Raw genomic sequence first — 13490 nt, 5'->3', positions numbered from 1 at the left:
GTAAATTTCATTCACCAAGTACTTTGCTCGCCATTCTCACATATTTGGAGAGAAAGGTACCAATCCCGAGCATGTTGCTCAAACAAAAAATAGGTTTCTCTTTAGATGCTGGCTACTTCTGCAGCGTTCGAATTCAAAACCTGTAGTTTCGCATAGAAGCCTGATATTTATATACCGCATATATATTTCCCACGTCAGTTGGAAAGGCTCTTGAAACTAGACCGGTTTTCTCAAACTATGACACGTTGTTGCTCCTTTTACTGTCAACAGCTCATGAACTTCACGGTGCGTCGCGTGCAATGGCCTCTCGCCAGCGCCACCATACGCGCGTCAAAATTCAAGATTCCTGCGTGTGATTCCACGAATCTTTCGCCTGAAGTTTGGCACGCCACCGCAGACCTTGAGATATGTTCAAGGCGTCCCGTATCTGCCGCCGACGGGCTATTATTCGAAAGCGCCTTCCAGGATCGCCGCTTCAAAGCAAAAAGCTTGAGTTGCAATACGAACTGCACTAAGAGTTATCTTCGCTTTCAGCGAAAGCCGCGTCGCGACACTCGATCGTCATTTATCTCGGTCCGTTTTTTCCGAGTCTTGGCAGCTCAACGTTTTTGCACCCATCCTTGTCCGCAAGGGACTGACAGTCTTATAAAGATTTCGGCCGGCTGCGTACGTGAACGTGTTAGCACTCGCAAAAACGGAGAAGATGCACCGCGGTCACTTGGCTATTTTGGTGTTCGCCATTGCTGCAGCAGAGAGTGCAGCTCTCGCAAACCAGCCATCATGCACAGACCCCAGCGAGTCAGACTACGAATACTACCGCTGCTTCAACTTCAGTAGCCCCGAAGACTTCTCTACTCACCTCGTTCGTCCCCAACTTCGCCAAGACTTGACATTCGTTCTCAAGGACAGTAGCTTGAGTCATCTGCCTGCTGGTGCATTCGCACAGATAAACGCCAGCGTTCTCGAGCTCTACAATGTTCATCTCGACAATTTCGTCCTGCCAGGAGAGAATCCTTTCGCAGGACTGGAGAGTTCTCTCAGAAAGCTTATCCTGAGCCATGGCACGACAATGCCGACTTCGTGGACGCAATTTTCTTCTCTCGAACAGCTGAAGGCGCTCCGAATTTCCGAAGCAAAAAATGTCGTGCTTTCCTAGAAGCTTCAACGAATTGCCACAGAGTATGAAGGTCATCAACATCGCCTTCTCGGATATCGCATCGGTTGACGAGGACTGGGTGTCAAATCTCGTGAACCTAGAGGTTGTCGGCATTCGTCATTGTAATCTCCAGGTGTTCTACCGAACCATGCTTCCTAGACCAGCGCCGAAATTGTGGAGAATTGACCTCTAGTGAGTATCACGTGTCATATGTCATTTATAGCCATTGATCTTTATATGACCTCAAGAGTACCACCGACTTCAGGTAGTGAAGAAGTCAGCAATTTACACTGTGTACTCCCGCATTTACCTTCAAATAGGAGAAGCTCGGTTTGTGGTGAATCAGCCTAGCACGTACAGTCTATTTTAGTTGTATTCATTTCGCGATATACTGAGGCAGGGAAGTTGAATGATACACGCATGCGCAGTACTCATGGATTGAAAGCGCGACATCAATTTTTTTAGTGTAACCACTAGTATGCGCAATTCCTCGAGATAACCCCGCCATCTCGAGACGAATAAGGTCTCTAAAAAATATAATTTTGCCTCTCAACTACACGTTCGAGTCGAAAATTGCGCCGATAAGACCCCAACTGCAGACAGTGGAAACGAAAGAATGTACGTTACTTAGCCCCAGATTGCCTTGTGTCAGTGCGTGAGTACTGTACGTATAGGCGCTGAGAACGAACAGAACCGGCACCTAGCGGTGGACGGAAAAAGCCCCAAGGTGTGGATGCCGGTGGCCTGTCACCGCTCCAGCAGTATAGTGTGTGTTCTGTTCGTTGTTCGAGAGTTCAGGCTAGATGTTGGCGGGGACGATTTCGTCGACGTTGAGTAAACTCATTGTTTCCTTTTTTAAGGGCGAAGCTCCTTAAGGCGGCACCCGTTCGTCCCTCGTAGTCGTAGTCGTAGTGCGTAACCAGTCTTACGCTTTGACCTCCAAGGTGGTGCCGGTGGGAGATTTTTCCTGTGCGTTGTTGAACAATAAAAAATTCGCAGCGTGCGCGTTAACTAAAAGCCGAATACTTCTGTCTCTCATTCCCCATTAGCAGCCATTGGCATGTTCCAGTAGGAAACGTTAGTAGAAGTAGAAGTGTAAGTGTTAGCTAAAAGCCGACTTCTGTCTCTCATTCCCATTAGCAGCCATTGTTTACCTCCAAGGTAGTGCCTGGTGAGATTTCTCATGTGCGTGATTAAACAATAAAAATTTTGTTCAAAACGCCGTTGATTGATGAAATAAACCAACGAAAGACGCCAGATGTTTTGTAAAAGCAAAACGAAAGAACGCCAGATGTTTCTAAAGCAAAACGAAAAGACGCCAGCTGCTTAACGAAAGACGCCAGATGTTTTCTAAAGCAATGGTTTTCTAAACAATGAAAATTCACAGCGTACATGTAAAATAAAGTCAGCTGCAAGTCGTCATAACTCATCGAACCTTTAGTATAAACGCGCCCGATCTCACATCGGTGATGATGTACTGGGCAGAATTCACGGAAGATTCACGGTTTACCGATGAACCTCCGCAGCTTCGCCCACTCATCATCATTCACTCCGTGGATATGCTGTGATTTTTTTTGTGATGGAAGTTCGTAAAGTCATTCGACTTCTTTGCGTGGCGGTGCGAAAAAGCATTTGTTTAATGCGACCGCATCACATACGCTTGTCGCTTTTCAGCGTGTTGTGACAAATTTATAATTCTATGTCACAGTATCCTTGCCTGTGAGCACAGTTCTGACTGATGTTGGAAACTGTCGATGAAGTGGATGCGCTTGAAAGACGTGGACAAAGAAGAGACGCGCACTTTAAACCAGCTGCACCGCGAACACGCTCAGATGGGCAAGCGATAGCCGGCGCACCGTTTTGGGAAGCAAAAAGAAAATACAACGGAGAGACATTGGCGCATGAAAAAAATTCCACGTATTCCCGAAGTGTGGCAGCACAGACCAAGCAAAAGAAATGACCGGAAAATGCGCGCAGTTTAAAAATAAACGGTATGCCGTACAGGTACGACGAAAACGACTTGGTACCGGGAAGCTTCGGCTGTACATGTACGGCGAGAACCCTCAAGGGGTTAAGCACGCTCTTTACTGCTTGACGAGAATATTCAACACTGTTTTATGATCACTGTGAGCCGTTCCCGGGAAATGCCAAGACCAAGCGACCCACACTCCCAGAGCATATATGCCCCAAGTCCTGGCTGTCCAGTACGCCCATGACAGGGCTAGGAGCAATGACCTCCAGGTCCCAACCTTGTATTAACCAGGCAGGTGGCAACACCCTGAACGGGACGCAAATAAAGTTCTTTCCATCCATCCATGATTACTGTGAACACGTGGCTCTGAAATAGCACAGCCACAGCAGAAAGCATTTGTTAAGTGGGTTTTTCTTGTGCGTATATTATAGTGCGCTCACTCACATCCCGCTTCTTTGATGCTTACCGGCAAGTTGAGCTTATTCAAACGTAATACTTAGTGGGCAACGCTTTGATCCAACGCTACGCGTGAAGGCGATCTGGGTGGCTGTTTTTATAGCGATAGCAATTACATTGAAACTCTCGGCGGATTTTTACCGTCGCCGTCGACATCATGTGCCGGATGTCGACGGCGACGGCGACACACACACACATATATATATATATATATATAAAATTCAGATTTGTTTCTTATGCGTTATGTTTATTTGGACCTATATATATATATATATATATATATATATATATATATATATATATATATATATATATATATATATATATATATATATATCTATCTATATAAGGTCCAAATAAACATAAAGCATAAGAAACAAATCTGACGCACCCGACCGCGGATTCCAACCAGCGATCGCTCCCCAGCCCGCTGGGTTAGACAATTCAACCACACGACATGCATGCGCCGGCTAAGTAACGGCGAGATATTTACATGCACCTTTTACCGCTGGTGGTACGCATATCTAAGAGGATCTTGGGCGTGTTTTCTATCTCGCAACTCTCCTACATTTTCTTTCAATTTGAAAACTGCCCTTGATACGCGCCCGACAAGGTGGCCCCTTTCTGTACGCAGAAAGAAAAACAAACACCGGACAAACCTTGCATCAGACGCCCCTGCGTGGTAGGAGACGCAGAGGGGCTACTCCACGAAGCGCACTCTAAAAGAGAAAGAAATATCTAAGAGCGTACGATTCTCCATTGTCAACACTTGCAGCACGTTGCTCAAGCACAAAGACGTAACAATTGTGACAGTTTGCGCTTGTCATGTGTACACCTGGGCGTTCTTTTCGGGCCTCCTTTGTGCTTTAGTGTCACACTGCAAGTATCCCGCTGTTTGTCATTCTTCGTGTGGCATCCCACTTTCTTTGCTTCGCCCTTGCGGAGAAACTGTGACTTTTTTTTTTCCTTTCCTCTGAATGAGCGGCGCTGCCACTGCCCCGGATGCGCGAAGGCGAGTGCCATTCGGCGGTGCTGCAACGAACCGAGCTGTGCATGCGCCCCCCTCCACCCTCGATCTGTTCGCCTACGAAGGTCATAGGTCCAATGGAACAAAGAGCTGTAGAGCATCCCTGTAAAAGCATAGAAAGCTATGGTGCCGTGTTTATGTCCTCTCATATTCGTCTTGTTCTAGCGCTGTTTCTTCGTTCGAAATCAATATATACCAACCAGCCAGTTCAAGACTCTAATAGAGCTACGGTGATGAATGGTGTTTCTGCCTAAAAATATTGTCACTTCACTAGGCGGAAAATAAGTGCGAAGTGGCTTAGCTATGACCATGCACAAACAATACCAAGCTGGCTCTTTTATATCAAGAAGGATACTTCTTAGCGGTATCTGCTTTTGTTTCCTAATCACCACAACAGTGTGCAAGAGGTCTAAAATACCTACTTACTCGCCTGCTAAACAAAATTAGCGGAATCTGCTCAGCAGGTTGTTCTCTTCTTCATGAACTTTATATTCACAAAGATTTATAATCCAAACACGTCACTTGTAGGTAAATATGTTTGTGAGAAAAGTCACAGTTTCGCCGCAAGGGTGAAGTAATGAATGCGATAGCAAGAAATTGGAATGTCACACGAATAACGAGAAGCAGCTAGATACTTGCAGCACGCCGCTGAAGCACAAAGAAGGACGCCCGAAAAGAACGCACAGGAATACACGGGACAGGCGTGAACTAACAACTGGCACAGTTCTTACATCTTTGTGCTTGAGCAACGCGCTGCAAGTGTCGACAAAGGAGAACCAGATGCTCTTACATATTTCTTTTCCTTTTAAACTGCGGCGCATAGAGTGACCCCTCTGCGTCTCCTGCCACACCGGGCGTCTGACGCAAGGTGAACCCTGTGTTCTTTGTTTGTTTTTTCTTCCTTCTAGATTACGAGTGGGTACAGAAAGGGTCGCGCACGACCACTTTGTCGTGCGCGTCTAAGGGCAGTTTTCAAGTTGAAAGAAAATGTAGGAGTGTTGCGTGATATGTAACACACTCAAGCTCCTCCTAGATTTGCTTATTGCCCGCGGTATATCGTATATATGAATAGCTCGCCGTTACTTCGCCGGCGCATGCATGGCGCATGGTTGAGTAGTCTAACGCAGCGCGCTGGAGAGCGAGGGGTCCATGGTTCCAATCCCCGGTACGGTGCTTCGAAATTTTAGATGCGAAGCGTCTTATGGTCGAGTTCAATCCGGTGGTGGTGTGCGGCGTGACCACCCTTACTGCGCATGCGCATCCTGCTCCCCCTCCTCTGCTCTCCTACGCCCTCTCCCCCCCCTCTCACGCGCCTCATTCCCTCCTGCGCAACGCCGCGGTGAGCGCCAGCGCATTGCGTGTCCCCTCTCCCTCTCTCTCCTCTCCTACTCCTCCACCTCTCATGCTCTACTCCTCTCCTTCTCCCCTCCTTCTCGCGCGCCTGTCGGCCGTGTTCCCCGCTGTGAGAAATAACGGCCAGGCTACAGGGAAGACACGACGCGTGGTCGGTAGCATGCCGAACGAACGCCAACGGAACGCGATCGTGCAAGTGCTCCGGCTTTGCATCGCCTCATGGACACGCTCGGCTGATTTTTGCCGTCGACGTCATGTCCTGGATATATATATATATATATATATATATATATATATATATATATATATATATATATATATATATATATATATCCGGGACATGACGTCGACGGCAAAAATCAGCCGAGCGTGTCCATATAAACGCTATCGCAATAATATTATTCCGGACATGGGTTCAATAGTTCGCCGACTGTGATACCTTGAGCTTCGAAAGAACGAAGTGTTGTGAATTGCTTCAGACTCAATTTTCTTTGCGTTTGTTTCAGCAAGAACAACTTGACCTCCCTTCCTAGAGACTTCAGTGCTGACATGCCGCTTCTACGATCGGTCACCGTCGAGCACAATCAGATCACAACATTCCACCCGGACACGTTTGCTCCTCTCACTCTCAACGAGGCTAACAGAGTTCGTTTCATCGGTGAGCAAAAAAAAACTAAGCAATGGAGGGAAGAATAATATAGCTAAATCACTCGCAAGGTGGCTTGACATCTTGTGGGTTCTTCGTTATTTTCTATACAAGCGTTGTAGTACAATAAACGCAGAAAGATCTATTCAAGGGCAGCGCGGACGCTTGCAAAGTATTGGTTATCACCCGAGAACTCAATGACAAAAGAATTTTTTCCCTCGCCTTTCTTTACATGTATAGCATTATGACGTGTTAAATGCGTGACATATATCTGTCTGACGGCATTTACTTCTTGACGTGAGAGTAACGTATCTATTTATACAGCAGGTATGTTCACTCAAAAAAATGCAACAATGCCACATTAGTGTTTGTGTACATGTTGGCTGCGCTAGCGAACAAAGGGCGTGTCTTCTTTGTAACCTGCGACTAATCATTCAATTAAATGTATTCGGTTAAAAATTCAAATGTTATCTTCTAAGGTTTTTTTTGTTACATTTCCTATTTCCATTTCCAGCAAAAAAGTTTCAGCATAATCGAAAATAAAAATGCCACAGCTTTCTCTTCTCATCTCTTTTTGTCCAAAACAATGTAGCAATCACTTTTTCCTGCGTAACACATTTTTAGGTGTTTTGATAAGGCTCGTTCGTTTTAATTTATAACATATTACGAAACATCCAAATATAATAATCTTTTGTAGGATTTGTAAACATGTGTAATCACGGTTGAACCAGCGGACTGTCGGAGATTTCATTGTGCTTGTAAATTGCCATTATATTTATGTGAACATTAAGAGACACGTTGGTGGTCAGTCCTAATCCCGAAATGTTTTCTTGCATTATTATAGTAAACTAATACTAAACCAACTAATACACATTCAGAGGGAAGCATTAACGACCAAGGCTTCGTGAATGCCTTTCTGTGTTTCTGTATAAGTCGAGCTGAGCAGGTCATAGAGAAAACATTTGTGGTCCAAATTCACTTCTTTATTTTTAGGACATTTTACTTACTCAGTTTGTTTCCTCTGTCCTCTTTACAGGAAATCCCCTGCACTGTGACTGCAAGCTGGCATTCGCATTGCAATACCCACCCAGCTGGCTCAATGCAAATTGCAAAACGCCGGAAGCTCTTAAGGACCAACCGCTCAAGGATCTCACTGAGCAACAGTTGACTTGCACTGACGGTGCATAAATGTATTTGCAAAGCTCCGTCCCTCAAAGCGTTACAAAGAAACTGACATCTTTAAAGAACAAATCCAGTCAATGCCGAAATATCTTGTATCCCTGCCTTATATTTTAAGTATGCTGCACCATACAGAATTACTTCGTAAGCCAGGAACGAAAAACTGTGATTGTGGGATGACGCTGCAATTAGCATATTCCAGTGAACTTTCTGGAGGCTTGCCATGTTTAGTTTACAGTACGCGAGTGAATGTTCAATAAAGAGGTCATATCTGTACGAGCAACACAGTGCTGTGAAAAATAAACACTTAATCGTTCGCAAGCTTACTCTCAGCGGTAGCAATAGCGCGAAACTTATTCAACCCGGAGGTTTCCGACTTCCTTCGACGCAGTGTTCATTTTTTCCTGAGCTCCAAAATGTTCATGTTCAGTTTTCATGCTCAATGTTCAGCAAATGTTCATTTTGACTAGAGTAGATCACGGCATTAATACAATGAATAACACGAAGCACCTCTCATTCAATGAGAACAGTTGATTATGAGGACCGCATATATGAAACTAACAATAAATCTTAATCTCCCTTACACAATCACGAAAAATAGTACCTCGCACTTGATTGATAGAGAACCAATATATAGCTTCAGGGTACAAGAAAGAAGCACTACATCCGAATTGAGACAGCATGTCCAAAGAAAGGTAAAAGCAGCAGCTATAATATTCAATGCTGAAGACAAATATATTTATATTTATGCTCAGTAGCGTTGCATATCAATATACTTGCAAAGACAAACATTGTATGTTACCTAATGATCTTCGCTGCTTTCCTCATGGCGGCACTTCTAGTTGTGGGGGCCCTGAACATGATGTACAAGCTCGCAGTTTTCTCTTCTGACAAGAATGCAGACTCTCGCACACAAGAAAATTCCCAAGACGTCACTGCTGGCTTTGTGGCATGCTGGAAAGCAGCTCCCCAGAAACCACCGTTCCTGTATTTCAGCTTGCTGGTCTTTTGTGGAGACCGTGTTATCAAGTAGAATCTGCCGGTTGCTGCCCAGGTAGCTCTCGGCGGTTTCTACGAGCTGAAGTACGGCAGGTGATGAAACTGCTAAGGCTAGCTTCTTTTTGTTGTATGCTTTCAGAACAGTCAGCTTGCTCCCCTGCAAGTTGTTTCTAATTGCCTCTCGACAGGCTTCACATAGGTTAGTCGTTTTCACTTGTGCTTCTACATAGCGAGCCAAGTATTCCAGCGACTCTTGCTCAGTGTTCTCAATGTAACCGAAGTCATCAGGACCCGCTACTTTTTGTCATGTGTCTGCAGCTCCTTATTGCATTCTTGTGAGAATCAAGCATCCCTCCTTGGCAAAGCTTCCCTCTCTGCTTGAGCGCAAGAACTGTACTATTGTAGGGACGCGAAGAGTAGATCTGAATTCAAGAACCCAGGGGACTGGCTTCTCAAGGTTGAAAACCGATTTTCCAAGGCGTCTTGACTGAAATGATTTAACAGCGTAAATATGAACTGATAGTACTCGAGAAAGAGTGCCAGAAGTTCCAGGGCCCCTGCAGTTGCGAGAATAACCTCCATTTTGACTGGTTTCCGTACAGTTCTGTTTTATTGCACTGCGAATGCAAATGTTCTCGAACAGCTCAATTACATCGTTTAGAAATGCAACTGCATTATCAGGCTACACATCATCGAAGTGGCTGAAGGTCAGTTTGGTGGTCGTTAAGTTATCAGCTTGAATCACTTGAATATAGTATCCACAAACCACACAGTGGTTAATGCCAATTTATCTAGTGTGCCATTTACCAATAGTATACGAAGGGCAGCACCCGTGTGATTCATAAGGAGGCTGTACGCCGGCCCTACTTTTATCGCATCGTAGTAACCAGGTTCCACGCAAGATGGTTTTGGGTGGGGTGCGAGCTTAAGCTCCGCATTGCTGTTAAGTTTAATCAGCATTTTAACAAGCTCCATATATACCTCGCTGCAGGGAAGGCCGTGATTTTTCACAGTTGCGCTAATATGATCATAATAACAATAATTGTTAGGGTTTAAAGTCCAAAAAAATCACGCCATATCCACGGAATGAATGGTGATAAGTGGGCGAAGCTCGAAAGGGGGAGATCATCGGTAAAACCGTAAAAATTTCCAGCACATGTTGTTCTTTGAGGTGCACCTTAATCTAAGCACACGGGCCTCCAACATTTTCGCCTCCATCGAAAACGCGGCCGTCGCGGCCTGGATTCGATCCCGCACCAAGAAGTTATATTTTGTGACCTTTAGTAATCTGGTTCTGCAAATTCCTCAAAATAAGATGCACATCGGGATAAAAGGAGCGCTTACTAAATGCATCGCATGGGTGAGGAGACAAGGTTTACGGCCCGCTATGTCTATTGCATACTATTCCAAAAACGTCCATGCATCACTGCAACCGCTGCAAATGTCAGTGACGACAACGTAAGCTTTTAACACGTCTGCACATGCGTTCACAATCAAAATTATACAACCATTGAGTGTATTTGCATCAAATGATTCGACAGTCAAATGGTATGCGATATTTTTGTTTCCAACGAGTGCTTACGCCACCTAACACAAGCCCGTGGGTGGCCAACCACTGAGCAGGAGGTGTCCCATCTGCTAGAGGAATGGCTGGAGCTCCTAGCACTGTACTGAATGACGTATCGTAGGCAAGATCCGGTGTAAGCTGAATTTCGTCCGCCACTAAAGTAGCATGGTGTTGCTCCGGTAACATGAGCTTCAGCAGGGAGTACATATTATACGCAGGCTGACGAAAGCTATTACACTTGTATGGATGAGCGCCATCAAAATGCTATGTACTGAAATGCGTTCACACGCACCTTCAATCCAATAGATTCCATGATGGGATAGAGCAACCTAGATTCAAAGTTGTAGCTTTGCTAGTGACGTTGCAATGTGCGTTTCGTAGGCAAAAGCTGGCCAAGTTTTTAAAAACTTCGTAGCCTCAAGCACCGCTGGAGTTTCATTTTGAATCTCTGTATCAGACTCTCTGCTTCACTTTGTTCCTCTCATGTTCACTTTATGCAGAAACCTTACTTAGTTTTCATTCTAGTACTTCTTTAAGCCAACGACATGTCGACAGTTTACATCAAGCGTTTTGTGTCATTGTTTCTGTGCGAACTTGAGCTTACGCGTGGTGGATTGAAGTACGGCTTCCAGTTGCCTGATCCAGTTCAGCAAGACTGCATGCGGAACTGACACTGGAGAAAAAAGGACGTTAGGAGACGTACCTCTGCATATAACAAATGTGTGCAACTGAAGTAGCAAAAGTGGAGGCAAAAATGTTTGAGGCCCGTGTACTTAGATTTAGGTGCACGTTAAAGAACCACAGGTCGTCGAAATTTCCGGAGCCCTCCACTACGGCATCTCTCATGGTCATATCTTGGTTTTTGGACGTTAAACCTTAAAAATTATTTCGCTTCAGCTTGCGTGCTGAACGAGCTGTGAAATAGTGGTACTAGAATAGCGAAATTTTTTATTACTACTAGAAACTTACACATATTTTCGTGCACTCGAGCGGACAAGGAGCTGACTTCAGCCTCCATCTTGTTTGGGGACACAGCTGTACAAACTTCAGACAGAAATAACTGACTAATCCTCACCTTACAGTGTTCTAAACGTCGCTGCACTGATTAAATTTCATGCACTTCCATCCTTTGCTTTGGCATTATTTTGAAATCATATGGCTGCTTCATCTATGAGCTGATCTGTGGAAAACGTTAAAACCATGGTAGGGCACACGTAACAGCACTATTAGTATATATGTATGCCCTTAAACGGTAACTAACTTGTCATTGCTGTCTCGTCACTTTCGTTTTCTCAAGCAGCTTCTGTTGTAGGCAAAGCTGAGTGCAAAGCTGTGTAGAAAGCAATATCGCCAACAGTGCACACAGTTATGAAATGTAACCGAAAAAAAACATAAAACATCCTTTGCTATCTGACTGCACATGCATCTGGTGTGCCTTTAATATGTAACTGACCTCTCGTTGTTATCTTGTCACGGAAATTGTGCAGCAGACTTTATGGCAGACAAAGTGTTGTAGGAAGGAACATTACCATCAGTACACACGATTATGAGATACAACCTTAAAAACATGGAAGAGCCTCCCATATTCATCCGCACACACATGCCTGTAAAGCATATAACTGAATTGTCCGTGCAGCCTACACTGTTATTCTACACATGATAAACACATATATTAAAAACAGGTACGTATGTGCTTGCCCTGATAATTAATCGTAGTCAATATCAGCATTTAGTTCTGTTAATAAAACTGCATCTGTATGACGAAATGTTGTAAAATCAGGTGTCATATAAAAGAAAGGGCACCTCCGAAGTAACAAGAAGATGGCTGATTCATCGGTCATGGGAATCGGTATAACACGAAAGTGAAAGCTGTCGTCAGTGAAGTAGTTTACTGTTTACAGTGCATTGGTATATAAGAGTTTGTACAATGTCTTCTGTTGTTGGGCACATATAGCACCGCTTGATGTGGACGCACTCGCGTTGACGCCTGATGGCATATCTCCGTACCGATGACTAACGCCCATGGTCATGATTTAACCATTGCGGTAGCTGAAGTTCTTAACATATATGTTGTCTTCGGGCGTCGTAGAAGTCAGGAGACGTAGTAGGAAGATAGTGAATTTACTAAAACATCAGAAATAACATGCCACACAGGCAACACAACCGCATTTCGACCGCAAATCAGCATTTCGAGGTTACGAATACAATGCACCAGAGAAGCGTTAAGTACTTTCTGGCTTACCAAATTGTCTAACTCCACGCGTGAAAGCGCAAGACAACCTTACGTACAGCTGGCACAGCGATCAATTGCTGGACACTTCGGGCAGGGTGCGAAGGAGAAAAGGTCGCGTGTCGCCAACCGACCTATCGCACGGCTCGGCAAAAGAATCAAAGCGTTTCGCTACATTTAAAAGATACAGGGGCTTTAGCGTGGATGCTTTGTTTTTGTCAACATCTCGGACACATTTTTGCAGATCTTAGCCACAGAGAGATTCGCTGTACACACACGCCAGTCCCGAGCGAACACGTGGCACAGTCACAACGTAAGCTTGAGGAGCGTCATTTCTAGAGCCCTTTATAGATACTGCAAGTACCGTTGCGAGATACCCACTACACTATAATTCTTCATTTTTCGAAGTAGCGAGGTACCGACTACGCGTCTGTAAGGCTATATGCGCAGCTACGTAGAAGCACACTTTGTTGACGCTGTGGCTGATGATTATGAAGAAATGAGGCTGATCCCTTTTTAATGTGTGCGGAGCTTTAAACCACCCACTGTTTACGCAGTTCACATTGTGTTACGGCTCGTGTAATTTCGCTCTTCTGTCACGAAATATTACATCGGTTGACGCGATTCCTCGCCCGCATTGACGGCTGTATAGGGTCCTTTTGCGAGAAAGTTTCCAGCATCGGTGTGGCTCTGTAGTATATTTCTCGACTGTCCAGGATAGCGCTTTGGGAAAAATTTGGAGGGACAACGAAACGAGGAAACTAAATGAGAGGACTGGTACCAACTGTCAACTGTTGTTAGCTGGCACCATGATTGTTGCCAACATTGTTCCACATTAATTTAGTTTTATGCATATTAATTTTCAGACCTACTCTTCTACTTTCCGTATCCAGTTCAGTAATCAT

At 44.7% G+C, this 13490-nt stretch overlaps 1 pseudogene; it reads left to right on the top strand.

Moving 5' to 3' along the window:
* The first annotated feature begins 658 nt into the window (after nucleotides 1–658).
* On the top strand, nucleotides 659–7804 carry LOC119394393 (carboxypeptidase N subunit 2-like; annotated as a pseudogene).
* The last annotated feature ends 5686 nt before the right edge of the window (nucleotides 7805–13490 follow it).

This window comes from Rhipicephalus sanguineus, chromosome 5 (genome assembly GCF_013339695.2).
Source record: "Rhipicephalus sanguineus isolate Rsan-2018 chromosome 5, BIME_Rsan_1.4, whole genome shotgun sequence".
Taxonomy (NCBI): domain Eukaryota; kingdom Metazoa; phylum Arthropoda; class Arachnida; order Ixodida; family Ixodidae; genus Rhipicephalus; species Rhipicephalus sanguineus.
Note: the sequence above shows the minus strand (reverse complement) of the source record. Positions and strands in the feature narration are given on the sequence as shown.